This window comes from Lithobates pipiens, unplaced genomic scaffold, assembly GCF_037356315.1.
Source record: "Lithobates pipiens isolate NorthernLeopardFrog02 unplaced genomic scaffold, aLitPip1_a1.2 Scaffold_24, whole genome shotgun sequence".
NCBI lineage: Eukaryota > Metazoa > Chordata > Amphibia > Anura > Ranidae > Lithobates > Lithobates pipiens.
In genome coordinates, this window is record NW_027507786.1 from 9,855,290 (window position 1) to 9,871,691 (window position 16,402).

A 16,402-nucleotide genomic window follows, 5' to 3' on the forward strand; every position below is an offset into this window, starting at 1 on the left:
AGCGCCGGGAACATCACAGCTTTAATTTCAATAGCTGTGTGTTTCCCCGTCGCGCACCATCGCATACAGCCCCTCCCCCTTGTACGGGGAACTGTGATAGACGGGTGATCTGTCTATCAAAGTCCCCTGAACAAGGGGGAGGGGCTGTAAGCTACGGCGCGCGACTGGGGAAACACACAGCTATTGAAATTAAAGCTGTGATGTTCCCGGCGCTCTATTGAACCAGACGGCGGAGGCGGCTCTCCTGCGCTATACACCTCCTATGATGGGTGGCACCAGGGGCTCCGCCCAGACCCCGCCCCATTTCCGGCTCAATTATCGGCCGTTTTTTCCTTTCGGAAAAGTGCAGAAAGGGGCATTTTCGGCCGATATGTTTCGGCGGCTGAAATTTCGGTGCATCCCTAAAAATTAGCTTTTGTTTAGACCTATTTAGACCTGGAGACCTATGATCTGGATAAATATTAAGTGAATTTTTGGAAAATCTGGTCCCCAACCAGAAATATCAACAAAGAGAGAAAGCCAAGGGACTATTACGGTGCACATATACGGATAATAAAGACATTGAGAAAACAGTTCTATAAAAATAACAGGTCAATTTATTTGAACATAAAATCATTACAAATAATCAGGGGCTGGTATAGAAGGTGAAGTATTTCAACTAGTTTCGCTTTTTCAGCTTCCTCAGGAAATACCAACATCTAAAATACATATATAGATAAAGATCACAATTAAATATACGACAACATAGTAAGGTACAATCGAAAAGGAGGGGGAACATTTGTTTGAAATTATATTCAAGGTCTTACTATCGCGCCCAGGTCCCCAAGCTAGTTCAGGTGACCGAGGGAAGTCTCCCCCGGCGGCTGGGGGGAGGTATTAATCCCAGTAGTAACCGAAATCTGTGTGGAGATATTTCTATTGATAATTATTGGTTTATAATCTGGCCTCAAAACATTTAGGGGTGATAATTAGTGTGGAAATCATCTCAACCATCAAAGATAAACCAATGTGGTTGAGAGGTGGTGGATGTGCTCATGAAATGGGAAAAGCGCGTGTTTATGGCTATCCAAGGGTGCAAATTAGTGTGCACAATGGGTCAAACCACATTAGTGAGGCTATCCAAGAGTGAAAAGTGATGTAACAGTGGAGTGTACGTGAGTGCATACCAAAAGAGAAGGAAACAACCCCATAATGATCAGTGTATAAGTGAACCAAGGTTAAACCGAAAATGTAAATTAATAAGATGAAAGGGAGGGGGGTATAGAGGAAAATGCCCCATGGATGTGAAAAGGATAAAATATAGTGATAGAGATAATTAGTGATATCCAGTAAAGGTAAGGGCAAGAAATCAAGATGGTTACCCGTAAAGGAGTATATATTGGTATCTCAAGGGCCCGGAGGGGGTAGCATGGGTGTCCACCCATCGATAGATAAGCAGGTCAGGCCGGCTGGATGTGGACAGTGTACAAAATAGGAGAACATCCGCAGCATCAAAGTATTCTATATTTGGAGAGTCATCTGTGTAAATATTCAAAGGGTAATCTATCAATCTATAAAACAATACTTGATGTAAGGGAGCACCATCGTAGCGCTCAGTCCAAGATATACCAACTTACCGATCACGGGACACCCCCAATGTTCACCGGGTGAATTCGGTATACAGGGTAGCGGAAGACACGCTATAAATACCCCCCAACCCTGCTAAATGACTCCAGCGCCAAGTCGCCGGCGCATAGCGTCACGGGGTCAGGGGCTCTACAGTACGCACGCATCGGCACCCAACGCGCACGCGCCCCTAGTCCGAGGCATCCTGCAACGGCCGCAAACAAAATTGTTACGCATCAACCGTGCAGCGCCTGGCGCGGTCTGCGCATGCGCGGAAGAACCGCACGAGCGTCTGTGCTCCCGTCCCTAGGCCAATAATTCTTGGCCGGGACGCGGGCAAGGGGAGAGGGGGCCGGCGAAGCATTCAAATGCAATGCCTCACCCTCCCCCAAACCAACCCCCCAAGAGCCCCACCAGCCGCCGGGAGAGAAGCCCGGGACCCAAACCTACAAGGGGGGAAAAAAACAGGCGGGAGGGCAAGACCTATCATAATGAATTAATTGAATATAGTAATACGGCACATATGAATAGTACAAACAATAAGTTAGTAAAGTAACAAGACACATTTAGTGTCAAAAAGATAATCATAATGAACTCATATATGGTTATCAACACAGTCCATATTCACATGAGCAGCAGTTGTTAGTTATAACCACCGTTTGAACACGATGGTATATAACCAGCGGGAATATCCATTTTGAATGGCAAATTTGGATCGTTTATAGGAAGTACTTACGGTAATAGTTGATACAATGATTCAAAAGGTGCCCTCCATTCATTTAGGATAGGAGGAAAAAAATATATATCAAAAAGATATGTATACAAAAATAAATCCTAATAGAGTCAATCAAATTACTGATCTGGGTCGTAAAACCCATCCAAATTTGTCATGAATATCCATACTGAACCGCTATTTAACCGCTACAACACAGTTGAACTGGGTTGTGATTCAATTCGATATATAACAGGTATAGACAAGCAATCACACAGTTATATTAGGTAGCAAAAATAAAGGAGGCCTGTTCCCCATTTGTGCCATGATGGGGAAACCAGAGTGTGCTCGGGGCTTAAAAATGTATGCGGATCAGGACACGAAGAGGATGAGTCTAAGCTCCTCCATTCCTCGTGGACAGATGCCGACACACAGCATCAGGTGTGTTATCCACCTATTCATCTATGAAAATTATATATGGCCTCGCAAAGAAGTATATAAGCATACAATATTACATACTGGTGCAGTATGTAATATTGTATGCTTATATACTTCTTTGCGAGGCCATATATAATTTCCTGGATAAATATTAGATGGTAAAGTCAAAGCATTTTAGGGGATCGCAACTCCTTCACCAGGGCTTGTGTTGGTGGTGATGGTAGGAAACGTTGGGGAATGTGAACAAAGGATTAGAATGATGACATGAGTCTGACAGGCTGTGGGCTGCTGCTCATACTGTAATTTCCTAAAGAGAGGACCCCAAAATGTGTTTACTTTACCTACTGATCTTTTATCTAGATCAGTGGTCTCCAATCCAAACTGTGGCCCGGGAGCCAGATGTTGCACCTTGCTTGCTTTTAGCCGGCCCTTGGGGCACAATTTGAATCAACTAATACCAACAATGGGGAATTCCTCCCAATGACCCCAAAGATGGGGCACAATTCCTCCCAATGACCCCAAAGATGGGGCACAATTCCACCCAATGATGCCAAAGATGGGGCACAATTCCTCCCAACGATAAGCTACTATACCTCCTACTGACAACAAATATTTGGGCATTGGCATTGGGACCTTTTCTACTCCCAAAGCGGAAGAGGAATGTCACCAGCACATCATTGGTCTCCAAAAAATGGGTCCAAATCATTGTTCAGCAATCACATCATGACAGCAAACAACAACTTTTTGTAGTCTCACAGGACCCCTTTTGTCAGGCATCCTGCTCCCAATGCCCACAGTCTGGCCCCTCTTAAGTCTGAAGAACAGTAAAGCAGCCCTTTGCTTAAAAAAAATTGGAGACCCTCCTGATCTAGATGAATAAATCTATAGTGGATTACTTAGAGTTGGGCGCTCTTATTCTTTACCCTTTCTTTGGATTGCTTTGGGGACCCATGGAGTTAACCCATATGGTACAGAGCTGTCCCTCAAGCTGCTCTAAATCCGTGATGGCGAACCTTGGCACCTCAGATGTTTTGGAACTCCCTTTCCCATGATGCTCGTGCAGAGCGTAGTGTAGTTGAGTATAATGGGAGATGTAGCTCTAAAACATCTGGAGTGCCAAGGTTCACCATCACTGCTCTAGATCATTACTTCCCGAGGTCCATCGGCACCCATTTAGAAATATCTGCAGAAGAATAATCTTCATCTGACTCTTCCGGGTGTGTTGGAAAGCCTGGTGTCCCCGCTGCTTTCTGCGATTCCCTCCAGCAGCCCCTACGTCACTAACGGGTCCTGGAGCCACCGAGCACAGCAGAGGAGTGCTGGCTTCAAGAGTCATAGATCTTAAAGAGGGAAGATCAAGGTCACCATCTTTTGTAGGCAACTTTCCAAAGCCAATGTTTTGATAAGAGTTGCTTTACTGGATTCCACCTGTCAGTTGATGTGCTCTGTTTAGAGTCAAAACATTATGAACCCCCCCCCCCCCCCCCCAGGGCCAAGACACGATAAACTAGATGTGGGTGTATCTCCTGCCAATGAACCAATTGGAGGAACGCGTTGTAAATACCTAACCAGCAAATTAATCATTGTATTGAATGAGAGAGCGGAATAAAGATACTGTTTCATGACCTGCAATTTTAATACATAAACTGGGGGCACAGGTAGGACTAATCTTACCGCAGGCACAAATATAAAGCCGAGTGCCAGTTCCTGGTTATTAATAGACGAGTACCTGAGAGTACGGGACGGATTGCACCCATGGCCTCCCTCCTCCATTGCCTGAACAGGGAGGATTGTGTCCCTTTGACAGCCCGGGTCAGGCCAGAAAGCATTCATCTTAATTCGAAGAATGGCCATGGGTGTTATCTGCCTTCCCGGTCTGCCATCATTTTCATCTCATGACTGAACAATGGTAATTGTTGTAGCTTAGTGAATTAGGACTATTGAGGGGCAGCTGGATTGTGCATGGGCACTATTAACCACGTCTGGTCCAAAGTGCTCACGTTAAAAGTTATTAAGCTGTGGCTTGTGTTATAACACAACCTCGATCCTCCTTTTCAACTGGCATAGAATTGTGTTATTCTCCTACTATTTATAAGCAGATGTCGAGCCCCCTACCCTTCCTTACTTCAGAGTGCACCCCCTTCCCTTGTGCTGGGAAGAGGCTGGGGTGGAGATGGGAGGCAGAAAGTGCAGAGTCTGGAGGAGGACCAGAGGAGGGCTGCAGTCAGCTGCCAGAGTCTGCTGAATGCTGAGACCAGAGGCGGTAGGGATGAGGGAGTGTTGCAGCTCCACGGAGAGGTGCAGGATCTGGGGGAGGGGGAAGCAAAGCTGCATGGAGAACTGCAGAATCTGGTGGAGGAGGTCTGTCAAATCCACAGAGGTCCTACAATCCACCTCCTGTCCTGATTGGCTGGGAGAAGACGCCAAAAGTCGATAGCGAATGTTGATTCCATACTGTCACAAGTGAATGGGTTCTGTGCCCTGAGCCCAACCTTTTTTGAAGCCAATTAGAGCCTCTCATAGAAGCGTACGAGTCCGGCACCCTGCATGGACCAGCCACCGTTGCTTTCCAGTGCAGGCACCACCCCATTTCAAAGGATTTTTTTATTTTTTTTGGGCTTTAAGGAAATTTTGCAATGACAATGCAGGACATGAAAAAGGCACTTTGCAGCAAAAGTTGTTGCCCAAGTTTCATAGAAGCCAAAACTGGTTAAGGATGGCCATTGAAGTTTCAAATCTTAACCGGTTCCTGCTGAACCAGCCAAGTTTTAAACCATGTATGGGTAGGCTGAATGTACCCCGATCAACTTGGGTACAACCAGTAGCGGCTGGTGTTTTTTTGGGGGGTATCACCCATCCAAATCCCCCCCCCCCCCCCAAAGCAGCACCCACCCTCGCGCGGTTTTCCAGTCAGTCCAGCACTTACCCCACTGTGGCAGGCAGCGTGGTGCAGCTGCTCAGTTCCACGTCCTCTCCTCCGCGGCGACTTCCAGCTCATCCACTTAGGCGTTCAATACGATCGCCTGTCCTTTCAGCCAATCGGGTGACCGGTGTCAAAACCTGCTTCCTGATTTGCCAGGAGGAGGAGGATCAGTGTTACAACCAATCATTGAGCGTTAAGGATATGCAGTAACCTCTAACAACCAATCAGTGAGTAGTAATAATGCGCAGTAACCTCTAGCAACCAATTAGTGAGTGGTAAGGATATCCGGTAACCTCTACTAACCAATCAGTGAGCAGTATTGATGTACATCTCTAGCAACCAATCAACAAGCAGAAGTCCTGTGCTGTAACCTCTCGCAGCCAGTCAGTGAAGGGTGGGGGGGGGGGGGGGGGAGAAGATGTTTGCCCAGGGTCCATATTAAAGATGGCCCAGGTTGCAGGAAAGGAGTTTGCTCCGTCTGTGGCCTGCTTTACTTCAGGGAGCTACTAACTTAGAAAGAGACAACGCACACCCCAGTGATGACTGTTCTCTGTCTCCTTTCAAAACATGACAATTGTCCCCAAAGATGACAGTTCGGATGGTATGCCGACTTGGCAGTATTGGGTGTGAATGGAGTTTATCATTTTTCATTGGGTGGAATGTGTACAGTCCGGTCAGGTAAGAACTGAGCTTTGGTTTGATAACATTATTGTCGTTTTTTTTTTGTCCAAAATACACCGAATTCTTCACAAAGTCAACATTTCTCGGCTCGCTCTACTGGGCCAGCAGAAGGTTCCAGACATCGGAGAGCGAGCAGGATAGAAACGGAGGAGAAACATCAGGAACAAGGTAAGGAACATGTGACCGCAGCATGCTACGTGTCAGCGCACGTGCGTTGCCAAGTGTTACGGCAGGGTAGCCCATTTATTTAAAAGCACTCACTACCACACCCAAAAAAAAAAAAAACGTTAGACGTGGTGGCTGCATTCATTTTCTCTTTTCGGCTTTATCCCCCTCTGTTTTCAGCTGGTGATCTGGCCACTTCCTGTATTAGAGCCCCCCCCCCCCCCTCAACTCTGGATGAAGGAGCACAGGGGGTACCTTTGGATAGGAACTACTACAACAGATCCTCAGGTTGGATCACCAGGTGAAAATAAGAGAAAGACAGCCGAAAAAAAAAAACGAATGCAGCCAGCACATGCAAGAATTGGTAAGCTGCAATATACGAAGTGTTTGCTTTTGGGTTTAATACGTCTTTAGGGGCACCTCTGCTTACTTGCAAAAGGAATGCATGTTTTATGTGTTCTGCGGGGAAAGCAGAGGATCTTGCATGCGTTCCCGCATCACACATCCCAACAGTCTGGCTACATGAACTCTCCCACCAGGTGAGCAAACAAAGCTGAAGCTACAGGTAAAAGTCCTCATTTAAAGTTTGTATATATATATATATATATATATATATATATATATATATATATATACACACACACACACACACACACACACACACACACACACACATAAAAAATACAGAGGGATTAGATCTCCTGTCAAGTCTTTTTTTTTTTTTTATTGTTGCCTGTGCCAATTCTCCCTCTCTAATGGTTCCTGGTGGGCATTAACACAAAGGGGTCCATTTATTTAACCACTTAAGGACCAGGCCTCTTTTTGAGATGATGTGTTTACAAGTTAAAAACGGTTTGTTTTTTTTCGGCTAGGAAATTACTTAGAACCCCCAAACATTATAAAAAAAAATTTCTAACACCCTAGAGAATAAAATGGCGGTTGTTGGAATACTTTCTGTCGCACACCGTATTTGCGTAGCGGTCTTACAAGCGCACTTTTTAAAAAAAAAATACACTTTTTTTAATTAAAAAAAAAAAAAAACAGGAAGTTAGCCCAGTTTTTTTTTTTATTGTGAAAGATAATGTTACACTGAGTAAATTGATACCCAACATGTCACGCTTCAACATTGCGCCCGCTCGTGGATTGGCGATAAACTTTTACCTTTAAAAAAAAAAATCTCCATAGGTGACGTTTGAAAAAAAAATTCTACAGGTTGCATGTTTAAAGTTACAAAGGCAGTCTAGGGTGAAAATTATTGCTCTCGCTCTACCGATTGCGATATCTCGCATGTGTGGTTTGAACGCCGTTTTCATATGTGGGCACTACTCACGTATGCGTTCGCTTCTGCACGCGAGCTCGGGGGGGGGGGGGGGGGGCGTTTAAAAAAAAAAAATTCTTATTTATTTTACCTTTTATTTTTACACTGTTCTTTAAAAAAAAAAAAAAAAATTGTCACTTTTATTCCTATTACAAGGAACGTAAACATCCCTTGTAATAGAAAAAAAGCATGACAGGTCCTCTTAAATATGAGATCTGGGGGGGGGGGGGGGGAACTTAAAGTCTTACATTTACACTAAAATGCAATTTAAAAATAAAATAAATAAAAAGTTTTGTATAAAAAATAAAAATAAAAAAATAAAAATAAAAAAGGCCCTTTAAGAGCTATGGGTGGAAGCATGACAGGACCTCTTAAATATGAGATTTGGGGTCAAAAAGACAGGTCTCACATTTACACTAAAATGCAATAAAAAATAAAAATAGAAAATTGTCATAAAAAAAATAAAAATGGCCCTTTAAGAGCTATGGGCGGAAGTACCGTTTTGACGTTGCTTCTGCTCTGCAATAGTATGGAGATAAAAGAATCAGCTGCAGAGACCACTATTATCAGAAACTGGGCACCGCCGGCCCAAAGAAGAGGATACCAGGGTTATGGCAGCTAGCCGTTGCCATAAAAACGATATTCCCCTTCAAAGTTAGGATGTATATCGGAGTGCGGCGGTCCGGAAGTGGTTAAAAAAAAAAAAAAAAATAATGTAGCCATTCATCCAGCGAATCCACGTGTGCGATTGTGCTGTGTGTGAATATAAAACATTATGCAATTGTCCTATTTTCTCATCTAAACCAATGTTGTTTTGTTAGGAACAATAGCGTAATACCGCATTATGACCACTAGATGGAGCCGAGGAGTATACAAAAACACCTCTGTAAGGTCTCGTTCACACTCCACTACATTTCTGACGCTCAACAAACGCTCCTTATAGCGATTTGTATGGCGTTAGTATGGGGCGTCAGACAGACAGGCGTCAATGAGCTTTAGAATGGAGAGTTTTACAAGTGTTAAACTCCCCATGCGTAGGTTCGTAGCGTTTGATGAGCGTTAAAACTGCTCCACAAAGGAAAGTGACTGATTTTAACGCGCCGCAACCGCTCCATTACCACGCTGAAAACGCCTGCCAGAGCGTTTGCGGAGTGTTACCATAGACTTGAATGGGAGGCGTTGAAAGGCTTCAAACGCCTCCTGACTCAACGCGAGGCTTCAATTTTGAAGCGACACAACGCTTACTCTTGGTGTGCTGTCTATTATATCTTGTGCATAGGCATTTGAGGGGCGTTTTTAATGCCTGTCAAATGCCTCTCAAATGCCTGCTCCTAATTCCAGTGGGAACTAAGCCTAACAAGCGATAGGGTGTAACAATTCTAGAGAATACAGGAATGAGCAATTGGTTACATTGCTACTTCCCTCTAGCGCAGGGGTGTCGAACTCAAACTCATTGAGGGTTGCAACAGCGTTATTGTTCCCCTGAAAGGGCCAGTTGTATTTGTAAGACTACCTAAATTTATCCAGAACCCCCCACCCCATAGATGCGCTATGTACAGAGTGCAGAGTAAAGGGGTGCGCTATGTGCAGAGCTCAGGGGTACGCTATGTACAGAGCGCAGAGCTCAGGGGTGCGCTATGTACAGAGCACAGAGCTCAGGGGTGCGCTATGTACAGAGCGCAGAGCTCAGGGGTGCGCTATGTACAGAGCGCAGAGCTCAGGGGTGCGCTATGTACAGAGCGCAGAGCTCAGGGGTGCGCTATGTACAGAGCGCAGAGCTCAGGGGTGCGCTATGTACAGAGCGCAGAGCTCAGGGGTGCGCTATGTACAGAGCGCAGAGCTCAGGGGTGCGCTATGTACAGAGCGCAGAGCTCAGGGGTGCGCTATGTACAGAGCGCAGAGCTCAGTGGTGCGCTTTGTACAGAGCGCAGAGCTCAGTGGTGCGCTAGGTACAGAGCGCAGAGCTCAGTGGTGCGCTATGTACAGAGCGCAGAGCTCAGTGGTGCGCTATGTACAGAGCGCAGAGCTCAGTGGTGCGCTATGTACAGAGCGCAGAGTTCAGGGTTGCACTATGTACAGAGTGCAGAACTCAGGGTTGCGCTATTTACAGAGTGCAGAACTCAGGGTTGCGCTATGTACACAGTGCAGAGCTCAGGGTTGCGCTATGTACCAAGTACAGGATTCAGGACTGCGCTATGTACATATTGCAGATTTCAGGGGTGCACTGTGTATGGAGTGAGGATTCAGGGGTGCGCTATGTACAGAGTGAAGAGTTCAGAGGTACGCTATGTACCAAGTGAGGATTCAGGGATGCGCTATGTACCAAGTGAGGATTCAGAGGTGCGCTATGTACCAAGTGAGGATTCAGAGGTGCGCTATGTACCAAGTGAGGATTCAGAGGTGCGCTATGTACCAAGTGAGGATTCAGAGGTGCGCTATGTACCAAGTGAGGATTCAGAGGTGCGCTATGTACCAAGTGAGGATTCAGAGGTGCGCTATGTACCAAGTGAGGATTCAGAGGTGCGCTATGTACCAAGTGAGGATTCAGAGGTGCGCTATGTACCAAGTGAGGATTCAGAGGTGCGCTATGTACCAAGTGAGGATTCAGAGGTGCGCTATGTACCAAGTGAGGATTCAGAGGTACGCTATGTACCAAGTGAGGATTCAGAGGTGCGCTATGTACCAAGTGAGGATTCAGAGGTGCGCTATGTACCAAGTGAGGATTCAGAGGTGCGCTATGTACCAAGTGAGAATTCAGAGGTGCGCTATGTACCAAGTGAGGATTCAGGGGTGCGCTATGTACAGAGTGCAGGATTCAGAGTTCTGGGATGAGCTATGTACAGAGTGCAGCGTTCAGGGGTGCGCTATGTACCAAGTGAGGATTCAGGGGTGCGCTATGTACCAAGTGAGGATTCAGGGGTGCGCTATGTACCAAGTGAGGATTCAGGGGTGCGCTATGTACAGAGTGCAGGATTCAGAATTCTGGGATGATCTATGTACCAAGTGCAACATTCAGGAGTGCACTATGTACATGTTGCAGAGTTCAGGGGTGCACTATGTACGCATTTCAGAGTTGAGGGGTGCGCTATGTATCAAGTGCAGGATTCAGGACTGCACTATGTACATGTTGCAGAGTTCAGGGGTGCACTATGTATGGAGTGAGGATTCAGGGGTGCACTATGTACGCGTTTCAGAGTTGAGGGGTGCGCTATGTATCAAGTGCAGGATTCAGGGGTGCGCTATGTACCAAGTGAGGATTCAGGGGTGCGCTATGTACAGAGTGAGCATTCAGAGTTCTGGGATGAGCTATGTACAGAGTGCAGCGTTCAGGGGTGCGCTATGTACAGAGTGCAGGATTCAGAGTTCAGGGGTGCACCATGTACAGAGTGAAGAGTTCAGGGGTGCGCTATGTACCGAGTGCAGGATTCAGGACTGCGCTATGTACATGTTGCAGAGTTGAGGGGTTATGTACCAAGTGCAGGATTCAGGCGTGCACAATGTACAGAGTACAGAGCTCAGGGGTTTGCTACGTACAGAATGCAGAGTTTAGGAGTGCAATGTGTACAAGCGTGTAGGATTGAGGAGTGCGCTACATACAGACTGCAGGGTTTAGGGGTGTGCAGGGTTCTGGCTGAAAAAAAACTCTGGGTGGGAGGGCCATACGAAATGAGCTGGCGGACCTTGCGTTTGACATGTACTTTGTAGCATTATTTAGAATTGTTACATTGCATCTTTAGAAAACGTACGTATTTCCTATGCACATCAGCTCCATCTAGTGGCCATAATGTGGTATTTCACTACTGCCCATAAGCAGGAGAAAATAACTTGAAGAGCATTTGCACAATTCTGATGAATGAATATGGAAAAGGGCACGACAACCAATCAGCTAGACGATTGGTTGCCTAAGACATTTTGTGTCTTGGATGTCACCCTAAAACAGGAAGTGCGTCCCTTACAAGATTACCAAGTAAAAATAAAATCTATACTGTATAAAAGCAAAAAAAGTTACAAAAAAGAAAATCAATAGTCATTAAAACTAAACTGTATATTGCAATATAATACATATTTGCTCTTGGGTTTAATCATCTTTTAACTCTGTTTATGAGTCCCTATATATAGATACAAGATGGTCACTAAACCTGGAAGCCATTATTCCAGCCAGATACACAAAGCGATTGTAATCCTTTTTTCTTTTTAACCGCTTGCAAACTACCCACCGTATATATAATACACACATATATATATATATATATATATATAATTTTTTTTCAAGATTGTCGGTCTTTTTTTGTTTATAGCACAAATAATAAAAAAAAAAAAATCACACAGGTGATCAAATACCACCAAAAGAAAGCCCTATTTTTGGGGGGGGGGGGAAAAAGGACATCAATCTTATTTGGGGTACAGCGTCGCAAATTGCCAGTTAAAGCGACGCAGTGCTGTATCGCAAAAAATGGCCCGGCCCGGGGCTGAAGTATTTAAATAACATGCTATACTTGCCTGCTCTGTGTGATAGTTTTGCACAGAGCAGCCCTAATCTTCATCTTCTTGGCTCTGCCTCTTCAGCGAGTGCCCACCATCAGAAGGCACATGATTGAAACCATTAGGGGTTCCCCTGACCCCAGGGCAACCCTGGTAGTTTCGCCACTGGTGTCAATAATTTTTTGTATTATATTTTATTTATATATATATATATATATATTTACCATTTATTTTACTTATTTTATTTTTACAATGGCATTTATCATTTTTTACAATTTTTTTTATTATTATTATTATTTTTTTTTTTTTAGGAGCCCTGGTTAGGGGGGCTTTGGTGAAATGTCAGGGGTCTAAACAGACCTCTGATGTTTTACCTTTGGAGACAGAAGAAGGAGAAGGAGGACACAGTCCTCAATCTCCATCCTCAGCAGAAAGGAATGAATGGACAGGAAGAGCCGTGTACAGAGGCTTCCTGTTCATTCACAAACTGAAGCATAAGAAACACAGTTTGGTTATGAATGGACACAGGAGCTATTGGTACAGATCACTAACTGTTTGTTCAGAAAAGGAAGGGGCCAATAAATAACCTATTTGCCGACCCCTTTCCTGCTCTCCATCCTGACACATTCCCTGCAGAAGCCTGGGGAAAAAGGGAAGGGGGGAAGCCGGCAGAGCTGTGGGGGGGGGGGGGGGTGTGAGGGAGGGCCAGGGGAGCACACAGGGCTGGGAGCAGCAGAAAGAAGATAAAGCTGGATAGGAGGGACGGCGGGGGGTGGCATATAGAGAATAGCAATCCCCTCCATTTTCCTCCTGCGGCCGCTGAATTCCCAGCGGCTGCAGGAGGAAAATAGAGGGGATTAGCTTCTCAATATGCCATTCCCCCCCCCCCACCCCTCGTATGCAGGGGAGCTGCACCCGCTCTCTGGAGCATGAGGCCAGATCACAATTGCGACCCCTGTAGTTATACCTCTGCCTTTACTGCAGCTATTTTCAGCATTTGTACCAAGAGGAACGCTGGAAACAATTGTAAAGTATTACATAACCCCAACTACAAGGAATTTCTTGGTCAATAGGAGGAATTTTTAGATGGGTATAGAGGTGTGCCCACTAAAATGATTCATCACACTTGAGGGTAAGTTTAACCACTTGCTTACCAGGCACTTAAACACTCCCCCCCCCCCCCCCCTGCCCAGACCAATTTTCAGCTTTCAGCGCTGATGCACTTTGAATGACAACTGTACCCAAATTAAATTTTTATCATTTTTTTCCCACAAATAGAGCTTTCTTTTGGTGGTATTTGATTTCAAAATTTTGAAAACAGGTAATTTTTTCTCCTTCATTGATGTATACTGATGAGGCTGCACTGATGAGCACTGATAGATGGCAGTTATGGGCACTGATAGGTTACATTGATAGGCAGCACTGCTAGGTGGCACTGATTGGCGGCACTTGTGGGCATTGATAGGTGGCACTGGTGAGCACTGGCAGGGGGTACTGGTGGACACAGATGAGGCAGAATTGCCTCTTTGCAACCGATGTCCCTTGCACGGTGATCTGCTTTTTTTCCACCTCGCGATGTCAGCGTGAGGATAAAAAAAAAAGACGATTACTGAGCTTTTGTTTACATCACGTGATCAGCCGTCATTGGCTGACAGCTGATCATGTGGTAAGGGCCCGGGACTGGCTCCTTACTTGGATCTGTGATCCTCCAAGTCTCAGTGACTCGGTGATCATAGCGCAGGGCATGCGGGGAGCGCACAAAGGGGAGGCTGTCATATGACGGCCTCCTGGAAATTCAGTCGTTCGGCTATAGTGCAGACGCCAAGCGGTTAAAGAGTTTATTGAAGTTGACAGTTCGCAAGTTAAAAATGCATTTCAGGGCTGAAGTCGTGGACAGGCTTGGATTAGGGGTGTGATGCAATTTGGTGGCCTAAAATTAGGCTGGATCAGAGCTGTCAGAAAAGAACAGAGCTTACATTGGTGCAGGGGGCGTACCCACAGAGGTTGCCAACCCAGTGCAATGCTCCAGGGGGCCTGTGCGCCACCACCCCGTAGACCTGGATAGAAGGTCAGTGGGGCGGCTGCATATATAGAGGAACCAATCCCTCCATGCCGCTGCTGAATGCCCGCTTCTCCTCCTCTCCCTCCCGCTGACATTCAATGGCTGCAAAAGGGAAATGGAGGGCATCTGTTCCTCTACATGCAACTCCCACCCCCTATCTATCCCTGTCCTGCTGCTCAGGGCCCCTGTGTGCTTCCCTGCCCCTCGCCCCCCTGATGCACTGTCGGGTTCCCCCCTCCCCCAGCTGTTGTGGGGGATCTGCCACAGGGCCGTCTTTAATATTGATTGGACCCTGGGCAAAACTTTTTTGTGTGCTTCCCTGCCCCTCGCCCCCCTGATGCACTGTCGGGTTTCCCCCTCCCCCAGCTTTTGTGGGGGATCTGCCACATGGCCATCTTTAATATTGATTGGACCCTGGACAAAACTTTTCTTGCGCCCCCCCCCATGCAGTTTTGCGCTCCACCTGCTCTGAGACATACAATAAATAGCAGCTAGACTCAAAATCAGTTTACTGAATCAGATCGGCTATTGTGATTGTTTGCCAGAGGTTACAGTGTATCATTACCGCTCACTGACTGGTTGCTAGAGGTTACAGCACACATTAAGGCTCACTGATTAGTTGCTAGAGGTTACAGCACATGATTCCAGCTTGTTGATTGGTTGCTAGAGATTACTGTGGATATGATCTCAGGGGGGCATGATATACATATCAATGCTGCCAGCCGCCGCTATTTACATATGAATGCTGGTAATTTACATGTAAACACAGGATCTGCGGGTGAGTCACCTGTGCGCACCAATAGGGCAGAGCTGGGCAGCATTAGTAGCAGTACTTCACATTGAGATATTGCGACACAGCACAATGCTAAAACCTAGTTGCGGGTTGAAGAGGAGGACGAGGTTTGAAGTATAATGGAAAGTTGTCACACGGGACCATCCATCATCTGGCTGAGAATCTTGGTTAATCCTCAGTACACAGGTAAATATTAGCTGTATGAAGAGCTATGATCTGCTGTAATGGGATTCAAGTGTTTGCTAAAGGAAAAGTTTTTTCCCCGTGTTCAAAAAAAACTCTAGTTTTTTTTTCTACCTTGAAGATTATGCTGGAACAATGGATGCATAAATTATACACGGTCATTGGTTACCTGTTACTTTCCAAATTCCTTAAAGTTTAAAGTGGACATCCGGCCAAAACTTGTTTTGGATAGAGCAGGGAAGGATCAGAACCCTGTCAGGGATTTTTCATGGGCAATTTGTCAGGGCAATGGCTGGTGTTAGCGCTTCATCCTCCTGAAGCGCGTTATTTCTATTATTACATTGTAGTAATAAATGAAATAGTTCAACTCACCATAATGCAGAATCAGTGAGACCCTGAGCATGTGGAATGTCACTTGCCACGCTGCTTGCCACCAGATGTGGAATGTCACTTGCCACCAGATGTGAATGTTACTTGCCACGTTGCTTGCCACCAGATGTGGATTGTTAATTGCCACACTGCCTGCCACCAGATGTGAATTGTGACTTGCCACCAGATGTGGATGTTACTTGCCACGTTGCTTGCCACCAGATGTGGATTGTTAATTGCCACACTGCCTGCCACCAGATGTGAATTGTGACTTGCCACCAGATGTGGATGGTCACCTGCCACCAGATGTGGAATGTCACTTGCCATGCTGCCTGCCACCAGATGTGGTTAACTTCACAGAACCCTTTCCCATTCTCTGGAACTCCCTACCCCAACGTATCAAGCCATCTCCTACTCTTTCCTACTTTTAGGTGATCCCTAAAAACTCATCTCTTTATGGAAACCTCTTCCATTCTCGGGAACTCCCTACCCCCAACCTGTCCGTCTATCTCCTTCTCTGTCCACCTTTAGGTCACTACTAAAAACTCATCTCTTCACAGAAGCCTCTCACATTCTCTAGCTATCAAGTACTCAAGTTTTTAAGGATTAACCAAATGTGGACAATCTCTTCATGGATACCTCACTCATTCTCTGGAATGCCCTACTCCAAC

General features: G+C 45.8%; 1 protein-coding gene and 1 long non-coding RNA gene across 2 annotated transcripts in view; one reads left to right on the forward strand and one right to left on the reverse strand.

The window, feature by feature from the left end:
• Positions 1–573: 573 nt before the first annotated feature.
• The window catches only part of LOC143929658 (uncharacterized), a 66,911-nt gene continuing 51,082 nt past the window's right edge, over positions 574–16,402 (reverse strand). The window contains exon 2 of the long non-coding RNA XR_013262558.1: positions 574–698. This is a non-coding gene — a long non-coding RNA (uncharacterized LOC143929658). The remainder of the gene's footprint in view (positions 699–16,402) is intronic.
• LOC143929657 (alpha-1,3-mannosyl-glycoprotein 4-beta-N-acetylglucosaminyltransferase C-like) overlaps positions 6,399–16,402 on the forward strand; it is a 107,066-nt gene continuing 97,062 nt past the window's right edge. The window contains exon 1 of the mRNA XM_077453596.1: positions 6,399–6,527. The gene's annotated coding sequence lies outside the window, so the exon portion shown is untranslated. The remainder of the gene's footprint in view (positions 6,528–16,402) is intronic.